The 25,380-nt window shown below is 31.0% G+C and overlaps 1 protein-coding gene, 1 long non-coding RNA gene and 1 pseudogene across 9 annotated transcripts in view; 1 reads left to right on the forward strand and 2 right to left on the reverse strand.

The window, feature by feature from the left end:
- The window catches only part of Gs2 (glutamine synthetase 2), a 200,833-nt gene that overhangs the window by 158,869 nt on the left and 16,584 nt on the right, over positions 1-25,380 (reverse strand). The window lies entirely within an intron of this gene.
- On the reverse strand, positions 476-4,360 carry LOC105146163 (cytochrome P450 9e2 pseudogene; annotated as a pseudogene). The gene is made up of 2 exons (XR_015548351.1): positions 1,224-4,360; positions 476-868 (listed from the first exon to the last, which is right to left on the reverse strand). The product of XR_015548351.1 is annotated as a cytochrome P450 9e2 pseudogene (transcript).
- LOC147906601 (uncharacterized) lies at positions 5,309-13,936 on the forward strand. The gene is made up of 3 exons (XR_015548358.1): positions 5,309-6,115; positions 6,262-11,193; positions 13,264-13,936. It is a non-coding gene; the product is annotated as an uncharacterized LOC147906601 (long non-coding RNA).

Genomic DNA, 25,380 nt, shown 5'->3' on the forward strand with positions numbered 1-25,380 from the left:
TAGTATTACTTAATATTTACTAATAATTGAATTAATTAATATGACATTAATATAATATTATATATCGAGCTAATTTTTAACTGTTACTACATTAAATATAATAATCTTTTTCGTATATATGTGAAGTGATCAGTTTGGTAAAAGTATATAATTTACAGTATACAATTTATAACAAGTTTGAAATATTAATCAATGGAATTAAATAATACATAACACTTAAAGACAAATATTTTATATACACATAGATACATAAAAAAATAAATACAGAAAAATATCCTTAGCTAATTTTTAAAGCTTTTTTCATTCTATATTTTTCATATGATATTTTTATGCTATTATATATATATATATATATATATATATATATATATATAAAATAAAACTAGATTGTTATGCTATTATATAATTAGATTTTTTATCTTAGTTATGTAATCGCTTACCTTACTATTATAAATCATTTTTTATAACATTCGTCTATGTAATACATTTTTAAATTTATTTGTAGAAAGTTATGAAAACATTTTTTACAAATTTAAAGAAACATAATGAAAATGTACAAACGATTATTACCATATTATTAATAATAATAATTTTATAGTTATTTATATTATTTACAAAAAAAATTATAAATTTATCGATAATAATATCGTGATAATAATATCGCAAAATAAGAAATAATATTCAATCCATTAATCTTTTTTATACTGTTTTCTTTTATCATTTTCTAAGAAACTTACATAATATGATTAATATGTTTAATATATATCGAAGATTGTTATTTCTTGAACTTGCAGCAACATTATCGTCTTCTTACCATATAGAAAGAAACGTACCATGTTCATTTGAGTTTTCATTGTTTTCATTTTATCTGAAGTTTAAGAAACATTTTTATGTAATATAATTTATATTTTGGATAATCATTTTTGTACATTTTATTTAAAAACCACTAGGTATTTTATTGTATCTCTCATACCATAAATATAGTTGAATATGAAATTTTTTAATTATGAGGTTTTATAAATATTTATGTTTTATAAGTATATATGTTTTTAAAAACTTAAACAATTTTACAAAATTATTATATTTTTCTTTAGATCATCTAGACATTATTATTATTTATTAATTACAAAAACAGGAGTTGTTTTTCTATATCAAAAAATGTCTTTCTTTTATTTAAAATTTGTCAAGCCATAAAAATTTATTAGCCATTAAAATTCTCTTACATTTAGCGTGTTCCATTTACGTGATTAGTTGCAAGAGTGTGATGCGTATCTTTTCTTGGTAACACCTTTAGCCAGAAACCGCCTTCAGGTTTTATGTTGAAGCTGTTCTTAGCGATTTTGATTGGAATTGGCGTCTTCTCGCAGATTTTTAAATCACAACGGGCCAGTAATTGGAAAAGTATAACTTTTGTTTCCAACAATGCAAATCTGTTACCTATGCACATCCTGGGACCAAGACCAAAAGGAAGGTAGGCTCCGCAGTTGAGATTTTCCTTCTTCTGCTCACCAAAAAACCGTTCGGGGTCAAACTTCTCCGGCTCCTTAAAGTAATTAGGATCATGTTGAAGTCCATAAATCGGTATCCATATGCCTTGTCCTTTCTTTACAACAAATGGTTTCAATCCTGGTAATGCTGGTGGCAGCTCAAAATCTTTTACGCATATTCTATCCATTGCTACAGCAATCGGATATATCCTGAGAACTTCGTTGACTACAGCATCTAAATATTCCATACCATTAATCGCTTCATAAGGTGCTTGTCCATTCGTTTCTTCCAAAACTTGGTCGATTTCCTTTCGAAGTTTGTCTTGTATATCTCTTTATTGCGAGTTCATGAGCGGCAAAACTCATTAACGTTGAAGTACTCTCGAAACCAGCAAGGAAAAAGACAAATGCTTGTGCTACCATATCATCGGTACTCAATTCTGCCTTGCCTTCTTTACCTCGGGTTTCCATCATCAATTGCAACATATCAGGGCGAACGATACCATTTTCATCCCTAGTTTTTATAGTAGTTTTTATAAGGTCTCGGAAAAAATCCGTTATTTTTTGTCGAATGATTTTCAAGTTAATTAATCGTGCCAACCAAGGGAAGTTTCTAAATATGTAAAACTTTATAAAAGCAGTGGTGTTAAAAACTGTCGCTTCTTTGCCGTATATATAGAATTCGTTTTTCGGGTTTTTCGTGGAATCAACACTGACACCAAAAGCGCAAGTAGCAATCACATCGTTAGTATATCTCGTAAAGACGTCTTTCACTTCCAGTATTCTCTGCTTCGGTGGCAATTGCGCCAAATAATTATCGAAATTGACACCACAGTCCGACATTAGCTTAAATATGTTTTTCATTTTGCTTGATGTAAAGGCTGGTCTCAATATAGACCGTACCTGTCGCCATTTTTCTCCGCGAAGAACAAAAAGATTTTTGCCGATTACTGGATCTTGATCTTCATTTATAAAACTGCGATGATCCATAAAATTAGCGAAGTGTTTTAACGCGATGGATTTAATAAGCTCGGGATCGCGAATTACCACAATTGGAACGTTCATCTCAAACATACCAACGTACTTGGCTTTAGGATGTAAGTTATAAGTGGTCTTGATCAATTCGCTTATTGACTGAAGACGCAAAAACGTTGGTCCTATATTTCCCACTATCGGAAGAGGTGTCTTATGTGGTATGCCATATTTTTTGAAATAATTTAAATCTTTGAAGAGAAAATAATAAAGGCCTAAAGTACCTGCTATCACCAACAAAGCAATTACATATATCATATTGATATACATATATATATGTACATATATATCGTTGAATTAGTATACAATATAGTTTTGTAAAAATTGAAATAAACTTTTGCACTTTTTGGTAACCAGATTGTTTCTTAAGTATTTTTATTGTACTGTTAATAACAAAGACAATACTTAATAATAAAGCATAATGTTACACGTCAAAAGCTGACGGCTGACTGCTGCCGCACTGATGCAATCTTTCTAATATATCTGATTCGTCATCGCACTTACGTAAGAAACGCAACGATATTTAGATGCTTTCATCGTGCTATATTTGTTACACAACAAATGAAACATAATAAATAAAAATTTTTTATGATTAATCGCATCCTTTCACATTGTGTGCGTGTGCGTGCATGCGTGTGTGCGTGCGTGTGTGTACATCATTCCTATCTATATCAAAACAATAATTTTTATTTTATACCTGAAAAGAAATAATTTCTACTTAATTATAATAAATAATTTCTCATTAATGAAAATTTTGATTTCTCCTCTTTTATTAATTCTCCTAATATTCCAAAATATTTCAAAAAGATAAAAAAAATGTATATATGTTTTAAAATTCAACTTACATCTTGAGAAACAAGATTTTGACTGAAAGTTTGATCTATCTAACACGAGAGTAAGCACAAAAGTAAGAAAGAGTAAGAGAAAGGGGATGGGAGAATGTACGGGGGAAAGAGAAAGAACAGGAGAGGATTGGTGGAACAAAATTCATTTGGCCAAATTAAACAGAGTTCTGCAATTTGCGCTTAAGGAGAGTGTCCTTTTATCATTAAATATTAAAAACACCTTTCTCGTAACTGTGTTTATGGATTGAAAAATCCTTCTCCACAACATTAAAGTATCAACAACAACGCAATTCGCTAGCTACATTTGAATACGAAAAACGAAAGAAAATTAAAGACTTACAATTTTGTTATCGGCTTCTGCAGTAAACACATCACAATATGTGTTGCATATAAGAGTTTCAGATCTTGCACGTTCATAAAAAGTAGCTGGCGAATTGCGGAAAACCTAAATGAACAATCCTATGCTTTTAGAAACGCGGTAGGAGTTTTAGTATAAGAGAAAAGTGTATCCGAAAATTTCGTTTGTATATTATAGTGAAATTGACGTGAAGCCATGAAACTAAGTAGTATTTTAGTTCCGCAATATTCCGACAGCGGCGCTGTCATGAAAAGTGCGTCGCTGAACCATAGAAATGATCTGAATTATCGACCTATTCAGGCCCATATCAATAAACGTGCCCTGGTCAAAGTTTTTTCTTTTGAGAGGAAAAATAATAATAAAATAAATATGATATTAGTTATTTCAATTTTGTTGAAATAATTTCTTCTTAAACAAGAAACATACCATATTATTTACATATGAAGATAATTATTTTGATTATACTGTTCTGTCTTTTACATACATTTTATTTAGTAAATTATTGATGCATATATATAAAATAACACATACATATATTAGGTGTTGGAATTAATTCGTAGCGTTTTACAAGTGATGGGAAGTACTTTCATTAATGTATTTTTTAATGCTCATGTGAAATAAATAACATTCTTTCATTAAAAAACGCTACGAATTAATTCCAACACCTAATATATATATGTATATGTATGTATGTATATATATATATATATATATATATATATATATATTATATATAATAGCATAAATACACACGCGTGTGCGTATGTATGCGTGTGAGCGCGCGCGCGCGCGCGTGTGTGTGCGTGTACATATATATAACACATGTCTAAACTTTATTTACTGAATTATTTACACATGCATATATCAAGGTTCGGAACGCGATGTGTGTTTCGGTTGAACTTCCTTTCTGCTCGGATGTCGGAACGACAAGCGGCAATCTCGTAGTAGCATATAAATGAAATTTTCGAATACTCTTTGCTCTTATACTAAACCTCGTAACTCGTTTCTGCAAGCATAGTATTGTTCTTTGAGGTTTTCTGTAAATCGCCAACTACTTATGCAAGGTCTGAAATTATTGTATACAGCACATTTTAGACTCGACTCGGATGTCGAATCTTAATAAGAAGCGCCATTCCTCCTATCGGTCGCGCGCAAACGAAGTAGTATCGCTATTCAACTATAGAAATGGATTGAATCATTGTAAATAAAACCAGCAATATGTTATCAGCCGGAAACGCCATAATAATATATTTTTGTATATATATAGAAATATATATCAGGATCATTGTTTAGAGAAGGAATTGTGTGTCCTTGCTGCATCGACGATGATGCCAGAATCGATAGAAATCACATTCTTGAATTGCAGAACGAATTATTGAAACAGAAGTACGACAGAGTGAGACAGAGAAAAAACAAAAAAGGATAGAAACTCCGATTGTAATCGGTGAGACTCCGCATGCCGAGCTGGTCTCGTCGAACGAAACAGCGAGTCTATCCTTTAGAGTCTCTCTCTCTCTCTCTCTCTCTCTCTCTCTCTCTCTCTCTATCTCCTTCCTTCCCTCCCTCCCTCCCTCCCACTTCTCCTCTCCTCTCCTCTCCTCTCCTCTCCTCTCCTCCCCCCCATCTCTCTACGGTCGCTTGTTTCTAGCGACCGAAAATACTTTCTGGAAAATTTGAGCCGCTCAACATGTATAATTAAGAGGAAAAGGAACATTATTGATAACATATAAGTTTTAATAAATTATGCTAATCCTATATCCCTCCAATTTATGTATAATAACAAAAATAATTTCAAAACACGATAATTTACGAGATATTGATATTTCCATGATTTTCCACAAGCGTTATATGTATATAACATACATTATACAGTCAATAGTCACATGCATAATTTTCGTACGATGCTGTACGTTTATGAAATGTATATAAGTATATCATATTCGAAGCAAAATGTTTTAGCGAATGTATACACTTATAGGTCAATGTGTATGTTGACTAACAGCAAGTTACAATAAGTATATTTTTACTAAATACATTCTGACTCTGACTTAGATATATCTTCGGATGTAACCATGTATTTGAAATACATGTATATACGTATAATGTGATAGCACTTTTTCCTTTCTCAATACTATTTTAACTTAGGATGTAACATGTATTGTCAGTACGTAAATACATTGCACATACATATGTAGCTATTCCATCTCTTTTTATTATGTTTAATGGGCCTTTTACAATTATAAGCCATAAATCAGCCATAAATCAGAAAAATTGACTGTGATTGATCAATTTTTAGCTTCTGACTTCTGATTTGTAACGAATGGCTTATTGTAGAAGGCCCATAAAAGAGAGATAGAAGTTATCATACTTAGCTTTTCATGCAGATATATTAGGTGTTGGAATTAATTCGTAGCGTTTTTTAATGAAAGAATGTTATTTATTTCACATGAGCATTAAAAAATACATTAATGAAAGTACTTCCCATCACTTGTAAAACGCTACGAATTAATTCCAACACCTAATAATATAGACATATTAGTGAATATTAAAATTATATTTTATGTGCATTATGATGTACATTACATAAAATATATTTCTAATTCATATTCACACACGTGTGTATCTGCTTCATCTCTTTTTATTACATGTAACAAAAAGGTGTACTGACTTCAGTATCCTTTTTTCTCAGCATCCTCTTTTTTCAGTATCCTCAGTATCCTCTTTTTTCAGCATCCTCTTTTTTCTATGTTTAATAAAAAGAGATATGTTTTTTTATGATCAAATATACAGATATTAGTGATATATGCTTTTATGTTTTCAATATCAGCATATACATACAACTAATATAAATCATAGCTAACGAGAGTTAAATTCTCATTTTATGTGTACAGATATACTCATTATATATATATATTTATATATATATATATATATATATATATATATATATATATACAGGGTTGGCCATATTCGACGGAAAGATCTGAATGATATTTTCTGAATGCTATCTCTGGAAAGCTATCTCTGATGATTACAATGGTCGGTGGATTGGTAGAGATGGCCCAATTAATTGGCCTGCTAGGTCACCTGACTTAACATCGCCGGATTTCTTCCTGTGAGGTTACCTAAAAGGTAAGGTATATGAACAAGTGCCAACAACTCGCGAAAACGTGGTAGAACGCATAAGAAATGCTTGCGCAGAAATTCCCGCAGATATGATACTGTCCTGTGTAAAGTCATTTGAAGAAAGAGTCAACAAATGTATTGAAGTGGAAGGTCGAAATTTCGAACACTTACTCCATTAAGTGAACATAAAGCAAGCACCCCGATTTGTGAGAGGCAAGGGGACTCACGCTAATCTAGCACCCCGAAACGTGAGAGGCAAGGGGACTCACGCTAATCTAGCACCCCGAAGGGAACAGAAAAATACTACGTCCACGTCGTTGTTCCCGGGTAACGCAAAATGTATTTTTTGATAAATTTGTAATGAACTCCATGATTTTTTTCCCCGATACTTTCCATTATTGCTACATGTATGAAACATTACAACAATAATATCAAATCAAGAAGCTTCCTATTTAAGTTCTTTATGCCCTCCCCCACCATGAGGGGGGGGGGGGCAAGTTTGCTTTCATTCGAAGGCAGCTTTTAAAGCGAACAAGTTTCATTAGCCACCTTTTTTTGTCCCATGCATAGTTCTCGAGTTATTTCAATGTCTTCTGATAAATTTGGATTTTTATCGATTACAGCGCCACCTGTGAACAAAAATGTTAAAGTTCGTAGTTCAACTTGGCGTACTTTTTCCTGGAGAATCCAAATCTGCAATAAAAAATTGGGGTTCCTATTTAAGTTTCTTATGTCCCCCACCCCCACCCCGCCCCCGGGGAGCGGTGGGGGCCGAGTTTGGTATCATTGGATTCCCCCCTTCGTGTCGAGCAACTTTCGTTGCACACATTTTTTTATCTTATGTATAGTTCTCGAGATATTTCAATGTCTTCAGATAAATCGGCCACCCTGTATATATATATATATATATATATATATATATATATATATATATATATATATATATATATATGGATATTCATGAAAAAGAATTACATTATGTATGTGTAATGTCATATTCATTTATTGATATTATATTATTATTACCTAAAATGACATTGGACGTAAGAAAAAGTGCTACTACGGCTTCGTATCGATATAGCTATTAAAGTTAAAAACTGTACTTTATGTATAATATATTATAGATTTTTAATACTGGATATATATTGGAACACGGCCTACACTGCATGTGTACATAATACAACTGTATTTCTAAGGTCCGATTCTACAAATATAAGATTAACTTCAATTACGGTTTATTTTTTTCTTAATTCTAAAATTGGAAAATTTTCCAAAATAAATTTTACATTTGCGGAACCGACCCTAATACACGTCCTTGCTAAGATGGTAATGTAGGAAACGGAATAAAAATTATAATTAATCGATCGAATTTTCTGCATGATCATATTAACTCAGAGGGCGTAAGCAGCTTATACATTGGAAATGAAAAGCTAATATCGACCTTGATTAACTTCAGCCTTCGCTCCAGCATCCCCTTAAAGGGTAAAATCTCCACTTTAAAATGGCTTGAGAAATTTTTCGTCCCATTAAACTGTTTTTGTCGTGAAAAATAAAAGCAGAAAGTGTTGGAGTCTTGAAATGTCATTCAACCTTCCATGATCGAAGCAAGAATGAAGTGAAAAACGTCATCAGTTTTGAAGCCAAGAACGTTTTCTTTAAAATGGCATAAAGAAAATTGTTCTAGCTCGTTTAGGAGCTGAATTATCAGATTCTAAAGTAGATCTATTTTTTTGCAAGATTTTCATTAAGTACCGCTGGTATTCGCATTATCGTTGGAGGTTACTCGGTCGGAGTTCGCACATCGTGGTGTGTGTATGTGTGTGCATAGTCAAACAATAAAAATAAAGATGTATAACTTGTCTCGATCGACCAACACTTTTTTTTCCAACTTGTTATTTTCGTGAATTTTATAACTGACTATTGCCCTTCCTTTTATTTATATTGTTAATACAAATAAATTATTAATGTAATATAAATATTAAGTCATTTCTATTGAATAAATGTTAAATAAATGTTAAGACAGTAACGGTCATCTCTATCGCAATTGCTTATACGCCAATTTCTATTTTATATCTTGATTTGATCTTTTCTTATTATATTTTATTTTATACCATGACTACTCAATTGAATAAAATAATGGAAAAATCTTTATAAGCAAAAATGTTGTGTAGTCATGGTATATAATAAAATATAATAAAAAAAATCAAGTTAAGATATAAAATAGAATTTGGCATGTAAACAATTTCCCGAACTTGCTAAAAAATTTATCTTTTTTGCATTCTTGTAGTTTAGTTTTATATTTTTTCGGATTCAGTCATCCTTAAAGTTATAAAAGTATAATATAAGTTGAGAATGCACTTTTTATAAAGATACCGTAAAAGTAGCCTATTCGGGAATAATTTTTTATCGATAATTTTATGCTGTTTTGTGTAACGTTATTCACTGAGAATCTTGGGACATCAGCGTGACTCTCGCATTACCTTGACCCAAACGCTATAGTTCAGTATGTCACGTGCACAAAATGGATCGAAATCGAGTTCAGTATTTTCCTTTCGAGCACGAAAGTGTTTTCTTCTACTCTCAGCGATTTCAGATTTCTTCAATCTCTTTCACGAAATGAAAATCACGAGGATCTTTCTTTCTCATGCAAAGTTTATTTTATAATCTTCTCTCTTTATAACTGATAAGATTTCTAATTATTTATCACAATTAATATATTCTTTTTAAATGATTTCATAATTTTATTTCTTTATCCATAAAAACAATATTGTAATTATGGTTGCATGTGAAATTCATCATTCAACGAGCTAAAATTGTTCAAAGCAAATTATAACTCACTGTAGTATTATCCCAAGACAAATTATAACTCACTGTAATATTATCTTAACAACAAATCACAATAACGTGAAAATGATTAAAATGAATCGGAAATAATTAAAAAATGATCATTTTGGAGTCACTTTGACATCATTTTGATATCATAATGATTTGTTACTCTACTTAAGATAACACATTATATTATAATCACGTTATAATATGATTAATAATATTATATTATTACAATGACATAATTATGACGAGATAAATTTGTTGATTTCATTTTATATTTAAGTACAGTTGTGGGATTCTCTAAATTTTTATTGACAATTGTCGCTATCGTTAATTAGCGACAGTCAATGAGAGCCGCGCTTTCTTCCAGGATTGTCTTGCCCTTCAGGATTGGTTGTCGCTTAACGATAATGACAATAATCGATAAGACGTTTAGAAAATCCCGTTATAATTACCAATTGTATATACATTTACCAAGCTGTAATTCATTCCTGGGTTAATGAACATTAATTAATTAATATTATTACCTTATGTGCGTTATTTATAATTAAGAATTAAGAAAAAATTAGAATTATTAATGATTCTTAATAATCACATATATCATAGATACAATAATCAGATATGTGTTATGAGTTTCAGCAAAACAAGATATATACATACATATATACATATACGGGCAAATCAATAAGTACCCGTGTTTCAAGACAGGCGACGTTGCTGATGCAAGTTGGCATTACTATCGTGTACTACCATCTTTTAAACGACGCCATACAAAATTTCAGAGTGATTCATGCAATCTTGATTTGACAGCAATTCATAGTGAGTGTTTGATGTTTTCCGATATAATGGAAAAAGAGTAATATCGATCCATGGTTCGTTTCTTATTTTTGAATGGAAAAATGTGCGAAGAAATAAAAACGAAGTTGGATGCTGTTAACTTTTCACCATCTATGACAACCGTCAGATATTGGTTCAACGAATTCAAACGTGGTTGTTCGTCTTTTTGAGCGTCCAGGCCGCCCGACAGACGTGGTTACTGAGGAAATCGTTGAAAAAGTCCACGACATGATTCTCGTTGATCGCCGAACGAAAGTGCAGTAGCAGAGGCCGTAGGCGTGTCGTACGGAACGGCATTCAATATTTTGCATGATAACTTGGGAATAAAAAAGCTGTCAGCCCGATGGGTATCGCGACAATGCACCTCCTCTGCAGTCGCCACAGCCAAATTGGTCGAATTGCGCTACGAATTACTGCCGCATCCACCGTATTTTCCGGATTTAATCCCCTGTGATTTCTTGTCACTTGAAAAAATGGCTCGGTGGAAAGAAATTCATGTCGAATAAGAAGGTCATCGCCGAAACAGAGACCTATTTTGCAGAGTTCGACAAATCGTATTTTTCTGAGGAATTAAAAAAATGGCAGAAGCGTTGGGAAAAGTGTATCCTGCTAAAAGGGGATTACGTTGAAAAATAAACAAAATTTTTGTGAAAAGCTTGCGTCTTCATTACTAACATGGGTACTTATTGATTTGCTCTCGTAAATATAAGTAAACATGTATGTCAATCAAATTTTGTTTATGAAAGTACATAATTATTACTATCTTCATAATCTGTTTCTGAAGACACGGTATTCTCGCAATAGATTTTTGTATATTAATATCTTCGAAGAGAAAAATGACTTTTTATTCCAAACCTATTTCAAACCAACTTTCCGAGCTATTAAAGTAATAATAATTTTAAAAAATATATATGTAAAAATCTTTAAATTGCGTTAATTATAAACAGAAAATATATTTCATTGAAACACTAATGTTGTGTAACTTTTAAGCAATAAAACTCAAATAATCTTACTCTTTCTTCTTAAAAGATAATAATCATTTTTAATTTCTTTTAGCTAATAAAACTAAAATGATAATATTTTTTACAAATATTTAAAAACGGCCGATTGAGAATATATGTATTGCAGTACTTATTCCGTGTTTCCGTTTTTAACTTTTAATTTATTACAATCTTTCATTACCTATTACAGTTTCGGTTCTGTTTGAGCCATCGTCAATGAATTCTGATTAACATCTAACAGCCGTCGCAGTGTATTTCAGTTTGCAGCTGGGTGTATATCTTCAATTCATATTCAATTCAAATCTGAAGATGTATATCCAGCTGCAAACTGGAACCAAAATATACTGCGACGGCTGTTAGATATGCTCTCAATCACCCGTTTTTTAAATATTTATAATTTATTTTATTTCGAGAGCACAGTTGTTATAGATTGATTGATAATATTTTTATTTTTTAATTAAATAAAAATAAAATCTAAATGCTAACATATCTTTATACTTATTCCGAACTGTTAAAGTAATAGTAACCCAAGCAATATATAGAGGAAAGTCTCCTGTTATAAAATAGAAGCCTAATATGAGATAGCGGCGTTTCTGTTAAACTAATAAATGCTATTCCACTATGAATTTATTGCTCTTGGATTGAAAACTATTTAATCGGAAATTCATTATTAGATCATGTCTGTAGTCGTTGTAAAAAAAGATTTTAGAATCTTTCTTCAAGTTTCACTGAGATGAGCCTTTAAATCTTGTTTATTATTTAATAAGTCAATATTTGGCAATAAATTCTTCATGTACATAGAGTAAGATCGTACTAATAGAAAAATACGGGATATGTTAAATTGCCTAATTACAGAAATTAGATTTGATGATCATAAAACCGTAAGGCGTGAAAATCGTAATATCCAGTGCAAAAATTTTGTTTGAAATTATTCCACGTTTTGGAACACTTTTCGGTAAAATTTCAGCATTTCAGAAAAATTTCAATTTAATTTCAGCAATTTTTAGCTGAAAAATTTATTTTTTGCAAAATTTCAGCAAAATTTCAGTAAAAATTTCAAAGAAATTTCAACAAAATTTCAGAATAACTTCAGAGTAATTTCAATGTTCAGTTTTAATGATTTTTCAATATGTTAAAAAAGTCACTTTCAATGAAAATTCAGTAAATTTTCAGCAATTTCGCTGAAATGTTCCAAAATATAGATAATTTCAGTGAAATCTTTTGAGAATGATATACCGAGTATTTTTTATATATGAAATAACCTATGCTTCTATGTCATAGTGAAAATCGTTGCTAAAGTATAAATGTTACAATGTATACAATAATAAAAAGGATAATCGGAACAAATATCAAGTGTCTGATTCTGCGATGCTTTCAACTATCTGAAGACGAATCTCGGATACAATGCATGCTCATTTTGCACGCACACTAGTTGTGTCTGTTTGTATTTTAGGAACATTTCATAAAGTTTTTTAATTGCAAATGATGATATACTTTATGTTATCGATTTCTCGGGACATCTTATATTAGAAGCACAATTTTTTTACTTTGCGATTCGCTCACTTTTTACGTTTCTTTAATTAAAAAAAAAATAGAATTTAAATTAAATTTTACATAACATTATCTTAAAGCTTATTAAATTCCCTTCAAAATGACTTATTATTTTTTTAAATTCTGCCCATAAACTTCTAGCATTTACCCAAAATGAATTCAGTATTTTGTAATAATAGAGATCTTTTCTGCTTAAGGGGCGCACGACTTCTATGATTGTACTGTTGCATGGGTTTCGAGTTTCCATGCGAAGTGACTCTCACCCCCCTCCTCTGCAAAGGAGCGCACGACTCTCATCCTTCTTTCTCCCTGCTTCAGGCTCTGTTACAGCGAGCTATGTAACGGTAGTACATTTAGGTGGTATATAACTTTACTTAAACATGTTTGACATAAAACCTTTTTGTCGGTGAAAATCCATTTAAGGGCATTCATTTGACGTCATTTGGAGTATTTCTGCCAAATTTCGTGATAATCGAACGGTGGACATTTTCGGAAGTTTAGAAGTCCAAATATTGTTAATAAGAAAGCAAATATTTTAAAGCAATATTTTTATTAATTCTTATGTTAACTTTCTTAAGTCACAATTATAAATTTATTGTATAATAGATTAAAACATATAATATATAAAAATATGAATTATTTCAAAACGAAAATAATAAAAAGTATGAAGAGAAATTTTTATATAGCTCATTTACATTCCTCTTTAATAGTATATTTTCTTTAATAGAATATTTTGACATTTTAGTATGTAAGTTTTTTTAGTTATAAAAATAGTTACTTAGTTGTATAACAAGTGCTTAAGAAAAGAGAGAGGAGAGATATACTATATATAAAATATAAAATATATAAAAATTTCTATATTAAAATTTCTACTTTACATAGACATGATATACAATATATATATATATATATATATATATACATATATATATATATATATACATATATAATTAATAAAGTTCTATATAATATATTAAATCAACAAAGTATGTTAAAAATATAATTGAAAATAAAATTTTTTGGCGTATTTTTTTACCTCTCCTCTCTCTTTTCTTAAGCACCTGTTATACAACTAAGTAACTATTTTTATAACTAAAAAAACTTACATACTAAAATGTCAAAATATTCTTATTATAAAATTATAGTTGAAATATTCTTATCATGTCTATGTATGAACATATGTAGTCTTTTAATTACTGAAAATAAAAATAATTATCTGATAAAAGAAGCGAAATAACATTTGCTTATTTAAGTGATTAGATCACAGCAAAATAGTAGAAAAATTAGTTCTACATTAAAAAATTAGTTCTACATTAAAAAAATTAATTTGTTAGTATTGCTACGTCCTGAGGAACCTCACGGTCTAATTTACATCGTACATTTGATATGGGTACTAATTAGTAACTTTCTATTGAATTATCTTAATTTCGGCGATACGTGTAAACATATACATGATGCGTGTATTTTATTAATCATTTTGATCTATATTGTGCCAGTTTAATACATTATTTTTTAAATATATTGCTGAAGTTAAAATAATTTAATAGAAAGTTACTAGTACATGTATCAAGTGCTCGGTCTATAATTCTTTACTATGCATGCAAATAACATTTATAAGAACTTATATGTATATAGGAGAGAAGAAGATGCATGTTGAAAGATATTTTACTTATTACAATTTTTTCTCTTAAATTATTGCGTGTTATGATCAGATTAATCAATCTAGATATAATTATATTTCTCTCTAGACAAACGTCGTTCCCAATCTCAACCAGAACTAGAGACACTGTATAAAATCAGTGCCGGCAGACGGGACTCGTTGTCAACGGAAGCCATATACATATATGTAATGATATATCGTTGTATCGTCAACAGAAAGTTGAAGGAAAAACAAAAGTAGTAGATCCTTCATATGATCGTGGATTGTTTGAAAAATTCATTGTAAAGTAAGTGTTGAATAGACAAATTTAATTTGTGAACCTCTGGTAAAATCCGGTAATTTAATGATATTTCAGAAATCTAATCTCTTCCTGACAAAAAACATCGTGTATTTTCTTATCGTAACAATGACTGATTTACAACCTCTTTGTTAAAAGTAATAAACTATTGATATATATATATATATATATATATATATATATATATAATATATATAAAGTGTTTTATTTTAAGTGATAATCTCACATCGATTATCTTGCGAATCGATGATTTTATTGAAAAATTTTTCGAATAAAAGTTGATGGAGGACACATGAAAATGTAGACTTGATCTTGAGTGACTTTAACAAAATCAGGTCAAAGTCATTAATGTTTTTTTAAATAGAAACCTCTATTTTTTATCTCATATTCTTGTAGCTTATCTCGAGAGCTTTTCAAAACAGTATAATAAAGTTACTTTTCATTAAGTATCTTTCATTAAGTACTGTTAAGTTATAAGGCAAGACCGATTACTAATCCGAGTGATTAAGACAAGATCGGAACTGATCTGACTAACTAAGGCAAGACTGATCATTGATCCGGCCGATTAAGGCAAAATTAGGACTGATGCGGCCAACTAAGGCAAGACCGATTACTGATCCGGCCAATTAAGGCAAGACTGATCATTGATCTGGCCAACTAAGACTCACGATTTAAACTGTAAGCGGCTATTTTGAAAAAAGCTTTAAAAAAATCCATTAATGTAAAAAAATTGAAAGAAAAAGCTATACGAAAAAAAGAGGAAAGTCATTTAATTGGGAAGGACTCAATTTCGTGCGCGTGAGCGTAAGTCAAGCAGTGTGGATAGATTGTGAAGACGCGCGCGCGCAAGAATCCCGTTCACGCGCACATGTATACATGGATAACACCGGTGGTACTGTAATTTTCGAGCTTCAACTCCTTCAACTCGGAAATTACTCAATGAAACATAACTTTTTATAGTATTTTGGAAAGCGCTCGAGATAAGCTACAAGAATAAGTAACAAAAAATAGGGGTTTCCATTTAAAAAAACATTAATGACCTTGATTTTGACAAGGTGATTCAAGGTCAAGTCCACATTTTCATCATGTATTCCCCTTCAAGCCATGCAAATTTTGTTCGAAAAATTTTTCAATAAAATCATCGATTCGCGAGAATCGACCATATCACTTAAAATGAAACCCTGAATATATAATATGTATGTGTTTATACAGAATAATTCCCAATAAACATCAATTTAATATAACTATTATAGTTGTAATTCCCCGATACAATTGCACGATACAATTATAATATTTATTACAATTATATTGTTGAGTAGTAAATTATAATTAACAGTTAATTTATTTCTATATATTAATAATATATAGAAAGTATCGTATACGTACCTTTTTTTCATAAGATAATTATATATTTGATCTCTTAATCAGCACACACGTATATACATTCATCGATCAAGATACTAGGTGTTTACGTGAAGTAATCGAATCTCTAAATCGGATTGAACAGTAGTATTTAATCTAATGATTCTAAATGTCCCTACACCAATCCGGATTACAATCTTTGTTGTTTATGAAATTCGGATTTCGAACTACTATCATCATACGTGTTTCTTTTCTGAAAGCTTAATTTTTATTTCAGAAATTTTAAAATATTTTTATGGCATTTGTTACGATTTTTTTTTATGTGCTGATTTTCTTTGTGGTTGATTTGATAAGTGTACCCGGAGAAAGTCGACTGTATTTTGCTCTGCGTTTTTAATAATAGGTTTTTTAAATAATAATTTCTATAATAATTTTATAATATTTATATATATATATTGGGAGTACAAATTAGTTCAGTCCGTTTTTCAAAAGATGGCTCCTGCTGTTGTGAATAGTGACAGCTGATTTTGGCGTTTTCAGAGAGGTTAGATCTGCTAATAATATTCAGTTTATATCGCTTTGAGTTTCATATAAAAACCTTGATTTTTACTGTGTTTGAAATGTCGAATTTTGTGTTAACCAAGCAGCATTTGCGGGAGGTTCTAATTTTCTGCTTTAATTGGAAGAAAAGTGCAATGCTGAAGCCCATTGAATGCTTGTCGAAGTTTATGGTGACACTGCTCCAACTGATAAATTATGTAGGGAATGGTTTCGACGTTTCAAGGATGGAGATTTCAGCATTGAAGACAAGCCTCGCTCTGGACAGCCAAAAAAATTCGAAGACAAAGAATTAGAGGCATTATTCGAAGAAGATCAGAGTCAAACGCAAGAGGAGCTTGCAGAATCATTGGGAGTAACTCAACAAGCCGTTTCTGCATAATTGAGAGCCATGGGAATAATTCAAAAACAAGGAAATTGGGTGCCTTATGAACTGAAACTGAGAGACGTTGAAAGGCGATTTTTCACTTGCGAACAGCTGATTCAAAGACAACAAAGAAAAGTTTTTTTGCATCGGATTGTGACTGGAGATGAGAAATGGATATTCTACGACAACCCCAAGAAGAAAAAATACTACGTTAAGCCCGGTCAATCGTTGCCATCGACCTCAACATCAACACCAAAGCCGAACATTCATGGTTCGAAGATCATGCTCTGTATCTGGTGGGACTAAAGGGTGTTGTTTACTATGAGCTGCTGAAACCTGAGGATTCCATTATCGGTATCGGCTACAATTTATTCGTTTGAGCCGTGCATTGCGAGAAAAACAGCCGGAATATGAGCAAAGACATGATAAAGTTATTTTTCTTCATGACAACGCTTGGCCTCATATCGCAAAGTTGTAAAAAAATATTTGGAAACGCTCAAATGGGATGTTTTACCGCACCCGCCGTATTCTCCGAACATTGCTCCTTCTGATTACTGATTGTTCCGAAGGATGCAGCATGATTTGGCAAGTCACCGGTTCACTTCTTTCGCAGAAATCGAAAATTGGCTCCAAAATTGAATCGCCTCCAAAGACGAGTCATTTTTTCGAGATGGAATTCGAAAATTGTCTGAGAGATGAGAAAAAGTAGTAGCCAGCGATGGACAATACTTTAATTAATCTGTTCATTCATTTTGTTTTGAAATAAATGCATTTTTGAACACAAAAAAACGGACCGAACTAATTTGTACTCCCAATATATCAAATTGATTTTGTCCAATTAAATCCATTTCATTCACTTATGGATTCTTTATATTCTATTTATTCTAAAATTAGACAAATAATATTATCAAAAGTATATTATTTCGTAACTGAAATAAAATACAGAGTAAAATACAGTTTTGTGTTTTGGTAGCCCAGTAAACGAGAATGGATTAATGCGGATTAACATTTTTTTAATGCGTTCTTTAAATTTATGAAAATGGATTGAATAAATTGAATTGAATTGGATTTGAGCTGACACTAGTTTAATATTCGAAAAAAAAAAACATTCATATTTAAGGGTTACAAATTTTATTCTTAAGACATTTATAATAATTATATTTGAAACTACTTCAAATTGATATTAAAAAACGCACTTTAGTGGGATTTGAACCTGGGACCTCTAGATTATGAATCTTCTATGCTATACCACTCATCCGCTATATCACTTTTGGTAAATATGTTATTCATTCTCTACTTCAATTACAACCAGCTAAACCAGTGTACAAAATTATATAGATATAATAAAAATACCATTATTTAACAGATATAATAAAATATAATCAATTTACAATACTATGAGACAACATTGGATAAGTGTCGGATAATCTAATCTCGCTTGGCCGATGTCGCCCGTCGTGATCAGCGTAATATGTTGTGTTTTCGAGTGTTCACATCGATCATTAATTTTACTTCTAATCAAAGAGAAACAAAAGAACATAGCTCAATTATTTTTACGTTAGCCCAAATGTCGATCGGCATTTAGGTTGCGCGCGGGTTGGTAAAGTAAGGGACAGAGATCAAATTGAAAATCGGCCGAAATGTGCAACTAAATCTCTGCTCTGCTATAAATGAATAAAAATGCATTCAGGATTAAAAAAGATTCAGTTTAATATTCATAAATCCCTATTTCTGAAAATCTGAATCCATTTTAATCCATTCCAATCCATTCTCGTTTGCTAAGAAGTAGACCTCCTCCGAGTAGATTCATTAATGTCACAGCAACAGTACGTAGAGAATAGTCGCAACAAATACCACAAAAATATTTTAAAATTTCTGAAATATAAACTTAACCTTTCAAAAGAGAAACACGCGTGACGATAGTAGTCCGAAATCCGAATTTCATAGACAACACGGATTGTAATCCGGATTGATCTAGAGAGTCGTTTAGAGTCATCAGATTGAGTACCACTTCAATCCGATTTAGAAATCTGATTACTTTACGTAAACATCCACTTCAGAGACCCTATAGTGTAACAGAGATTCGCAAAGTGTCACGTAATCGATATTTTTCTCTGATTGGCTAGAGTAATTCATAGTAGCTGCCATATTGAATTTACTATCAATACACTCAATATTGACTTCTGTCGACTGCTGTGGAATGAAATTAGTAAACTCTTAGTAAATTCTTCAATGTTTTGTGAATATTTATCTATTATTTCATGCTTTGCATTGAATGGTGCATACCTTATGTACAGAATTTGCATTCATCATCACCATGCCGCATATCGTTGTAGTAATAACAACAATAAAGATTATGCGGGTTTTCGTTTACCATCGGATGCATAAAGCATCACTGAGACGCTGTGTAAACTGCACTCACTGCACTCATAATCAAGAAAATCAGTCAGCTGCTTGCCGCATGTAAATACATATTGTGTTGTGTACTTACAAACGTGTTTCTTCCTTTGTGTGATTTTCAATCGCCGAATAATCAATCGTTTGTGATTGTTAGTGATTAACTGATAAACCGGTTAATAAATTCCTCGTATTATCAAGTGAGTGTAATCAAATTGTGTCAATATGTTATTAAAATGTGACATAATTTAAGGTATATGTTTATGGTGTCGTTCATATTTAGCGACAAATAAGTCACGTGATTTCATATGCTAACCTCAAATGTCGCTCATATAAATGGGCTAGTAATGATAAATTTTTGACGGTAATTATATTAATCGTGTGTGTGTAAAGTGCTGTAAAGTCAAATGTCATATCAAAAACAGTATTATGATTGGACCTGTCAAGTTGCTATTATACACAACAAAATTAAAGCGAAACTACGACAAAATAGACTAATAGCATTTGAATGCATTAATGAACGTAAAAATTTAAAAAGAAAATATAAAAAAAGAGATTTTGAGTTGATTCTTTATTTGAAAGATGACATGAACATAGATAAAAAAAATTATTATTAGAAAATTATCAACGAATAACCAGTTATATGCTTCCATACACCCATGAGTCGAAATACTCTTTTCGTCTTTAATCATTTCATATATATCACAAGTATGTACAACAGCCATCTGAAAATTTCACGAAATTATCGCAAATAATACAATAATTAAATAATAATATAATAATTAAATAATAACAATAAATAATAATAATAATTTAATAATTCAATACTTAAATTGATATAATGTATTGAGTGATCATAAAGAAAAATCGGTAATAAATAAAATCGGAAATAAAAATAAAAATAATCAGAATTAAAAGAAGTAAAATCGCACGCAACAAATTTTTATTGATAAGAAATTTGTATTTATTTATTTATTTATTGTGATAATTATTTAGAATATGGGCATCACTACGAAACTTCATAAAAATATATTTATATATTCGATACGTTTTTACTCAAAATGAAAAAATCTGGCAAAAAATGTGGTGGTATGCTATGAAGCGAATTATTAAATGTTAGAGTTAGATTACGTTCAAAAATATTATCCAAATGCTCCCACTCTATCTATCATTTTATCTTTGTGTTGGATAATATGATAATACACGACACTTGGGTTTTTACATTACGCAGCTCTAATAGTTGTTCAGATAAAAAAAAACTCGTTTTGCTAACCTGAATAATCGCTTCGTAAAACAGACTACCGATTTTTCTACTTAATTCTACTACATTCTCTCATTTCGAATGAAAACTTATCGAATGAATATGGGAATGTCTCGATTGCGCACATTATCGATCGGACACGACAGTATTTCTCAATCAGACACGGACCCGATCGAACACAAACGCGATCAGACAGAAACTCAATTGGACACGGACTCGATCGGACACAGATTTGATTGCGCACAGATCCGATTGCGCATGATCCGATTGCAGACTGTTCTCACACCTCACTGTAACTCTTCATGAATTAGAAATTCCAAGCGGTCTGTCTATGCTGCAACTTCTAAGTGGTTAGGTTCCAAGCGGGTAGGATATGTTATTTTTTTTTTGTTCGAGGCGGCATAACCCCGAACCAATAAGTATTAGTCTATATGCTACAATACTGTTTATATGGCAGATTTTCTAATCTTAACAGTACAATTATAAAAGTGCGCCTCTTTATAGAGGGGAGGAGGGAGGGAGGATAAGAATCGCTTCGCGTGGATATATAAACACTTATTTATGTTTTTTCATCATCTACTAATATTTTCCTGTTTTTTTTCATCCCGTTTTTTTATTGTGTCTGATTGAGTCTGTGTGCAATTGGATCGTGCGCAATCGGATCGGTACGTAATCGAGTCGGTGCGCAATCGGGTCTGTGTACAATTGGATCGGTGTGCAATCGAGTCCGTGTTCTAAAACAACGCTCTGTGTTCGATCGAGTCCGTGTCTCATCAGGTCCGTGTCCGATCGGGTCTGTCTCCGATTGGGAAATACTGCCATGTCCGATCGATAATGTGTGTAATCGAGCCTCACTCAATGAGTATATTTTTATCAAGTTTTGCGATGATCCATATTCTAAGAGTGAAATCACACGGTGCGGAAAACAATTGCGGAATAGAAAATGCATAGAAGATAACCAATCATCGTTATTCTACGTTATTCCGAATAGTGCTAATTGATTATTTCAATGATGCATTCTCTATTTCACAGCCCCTTTCCGCACCGTATAATTTCATCCTAAGGCTACGTTCCAAAAACGTCCTCTCCGAGGAAAATTTTACTCGAAATTGTAGTATACGTTACATATCTTATATATATTTCGAGTAAAATTTTTTTGGAAAGAATATTTTGGAATATAACTTAAATAAATACCCTTATTATACTTACATTCTGCTGTTTCACGTTTAAATCGTTGCTAAGAATGATGTCGCTAAAAGTTGGATTAATTCAACTTTTCAACAGTATCGCTGGCGATAAGAAAGTGAACAAATTGAGGGAAAATTCAGTCACGTGATCATTTATCGCTGCGACAAGCGACATTATGAAATTGTACTTTTAAGATATAAGGATCATAACTATTCATACACTAGATAGATTTCTTAATATGAAAAAATCTATTCAGTAACTGCCTAGAAATTAATCTTATATCTTAATTAAAAGTAAATCTTACATCTTAATTAATAAACAGTTACTATATAGATTATTTCATTATAAAAAATATGCAGCTAGTGACCACCCAGTGACGAGTTAGAAAACTTGTCTAGTCAGTATTTATCTAGTTATTACGTATTAAATCATATTTTGAGTAACATGTGTGGACAATTCGAAACATCTCTGTTACAGTGTAACAGTGGAGCGGTATGTTAAGTAAGCAATTCAGAAGCTGGGATGATTCAAATCCTATCAAGTAAAAAAACTTTTTCTAGGTATTTAAATTGTGATTGAGTAGTATATAAGATTTTCAATAATAGGACGTTCGGTACTTAAGGAGAATAAGTCTAGAGATTTGATAGAAGATATGATTAAAAAAAAATCTAATAAATAAAAATAATTTTTTTCTCTTCTTTAGTCACCGTTGAGATCACCATTCAGTAAAAAACAGACAGTTACTAGCTAATTTTTTGTATACAGCTATTGGGAGAAGCGTTACATTTTACGTTTAGCTACTAGCTAATTTTCTTTGTATAACTACTAGTTAATTCTTTTTATACAGCTATTAGGAGAAATAAGCATTACATTTTGCGTCTAGCTATTAGCTAATTTTCATTTGTGTTGCTACTAGCTAATTTTTTTTATATAGTTATTGAGAGAAATAAGCGTTACTTTAATAGCTAGCATAGCTATGATAGCTATAATTTTTCACATCGGAACTATATGTCATATAAATGTAAAATTAAATATTAATCGAGCTCTTGAAATTTAAAACTATAATAATAATAAAATGTATCGGGCAATGAAAGCGTTAACACATAACGCGGGAATTGGTGCGCAATAAAATATAATTATCAAATAATATTTACATAATATAAAGATGTGTATGATTGTCGGTACAACCTTATTTTGATTTTTTTGAAACCATCTTCAGCAAATTCGTAGATACTTTTCGTAGATGTCTTGACATAGTATTGTTAAATTTAAATTCTATGAGACTGAGGATGAGCATATTCCTACTGTCTGGTTGGGAATTGCCGAAATTTGTCTCTTCGTTGTTTAGCCAAGTGACTAACTAAAGAGTATCCAATGAGCAACTAAAGAGTAATCCAATATGCAAAGATATTAGTTATATTGTTGTGCATTCAATGTATTATACTACTCACTTTCCGTCTCCATAGATCACAATAATTTATTCCAAAAGTCAAGTCTTAGCAAGTCAAATTATAAAAAGGAACGATTACAAGAAATAAAAAACTTTGTTTTACATTAAATATAAGATATAAAATTGTAACATATACCCAGATAAAAGTCAGACAAGCAATGACCATCAAAATTTATTCTGCAAGCCACGTCCGTAAAGAATAATAAATAATTATAAGTCATACTATTATAATGGCAATCTTTAAAAATAAAACAATAACCAGCTAAAAGCGAATACATAATGTCACCATTTGAATCTCTCTAAAATCACATATGGTGCAAAAACTCTGTATCTGATTGTAAATTTAAACTGTTTGATTGCAATTAAATATTCAGCATTTTCGATACGAGCCTTTACTCAGTTACCTTTCTATATCCAAGATTTTTATATTCTCCCATTCAAATTCATAACTGTGTTCCAATCTATGCTCTGTAATCACAGATTCATAAGATGTTTTTCTATTGATGTGATTTTTGTGTTTTTTAATTCTCGTTTTCAATAAATGTTCCGTTTGTCCAACATAGGTTGCATCAGAGTCTCGACATTGTATTTTATATAGGACATTTCTATTAAATCTTGATGGGAGTCTATCTTTATGGTCTTTAATGATGCTATCCAATTTATTAAAGTTACGATAACATCTATATCCTTATATTAACATATATATCCTTTGTTATATTTTTGAATTTCTCAGAAATTAAAGGCAGATAGGGAACTGTGAACCAACTTTTTCTTGCAGTTTCATCCCTCATTCTTACATTTTACTCCTATTTCTTTATTGTTTGTAACTGAACTTTAATGTTTCTTTCAACTTACTTAGGCTTGGTTGCATCAACATGACCTTGACTTTAAGCGAGACTTAAAACTCTCTCTGTTTCGTTTTAAAGCGAAAAAAGAGATAGAGACAGAGAAAGTTTTAAGCCTCACTTAAAATCAAAATAATGTTATGCGGGCCTTAATCAATAATCCTACAATTTTTATACTTAAAAACTCAAATAATCATAAAAAGTTAATAATAAATTTTTTTACACAATAATGAATGTATATTAAATTCATGTATTTATTTCATAAAATTATTCCCGTTGGATTTGGCGGTTTATCCGATTATAATTTATTAAAAGATAAACGTGCGCGCGCGCAATTTGGCATCTATAACTTGTCCGATTAAAACCTATTTGTAAGCAATCCTACAAAAAACTATTAAATCCTATCTTCAAAGAAAATGTGAAATATCTTATTAAATCATATTCGAAAGAAATGTGAAATATCTTATTAATTCTTGTTTAGCGCTTTCTTGGTAGTATGCAGGTTTGTCCAATACAGTCTCATTGTGTCTGCTCTGATTCATTCCGATTTGAAAAATAATTAGGAAAATATCAAAAATTCCCAATGTATTAATCCGATTAAAACCGATTCCAATTTTCCCAATTGGTTTTAATCGGAAGTTTTAAGCTGGACACTTATTTTGATTCGCCATATGCAAATTGATTTGTATATATTCACCAGTTGATTCTTATGGGAATAAGAATTTGTGAGATTTTTGATAAAAACATATTGGCGCTCAATCGTATGATACTCGATTGGATCTAATTCAGATCGTCAATGCGGATTCCCACTTAATCCGATTTGCCGACTGGAGGCGTTTGCCGATTGGTTCTTATTGGATTAATATAAGATTCTGTAAGATTTCTAATAAAATTTCTATAAAAATCTGTTGGCGTTCAATCTTATGAT

This window comes from Acromyrmex echinatior, unplaced genomic scaffold (genome assembly GCF_024713525.1).
Source record: "Acromyrmex echinatior isolate Ae372 unplaced genomic scaffold, ASM2471352v2 Scaffold20, whole genome shotgun sequence".
Lineage (NCBI taxonomy): Eukaryota > Metazoa > Arthropoda > Insecta > Hymenoptera > Formicidae > Acromyrmex > Acromyrmex echinatior.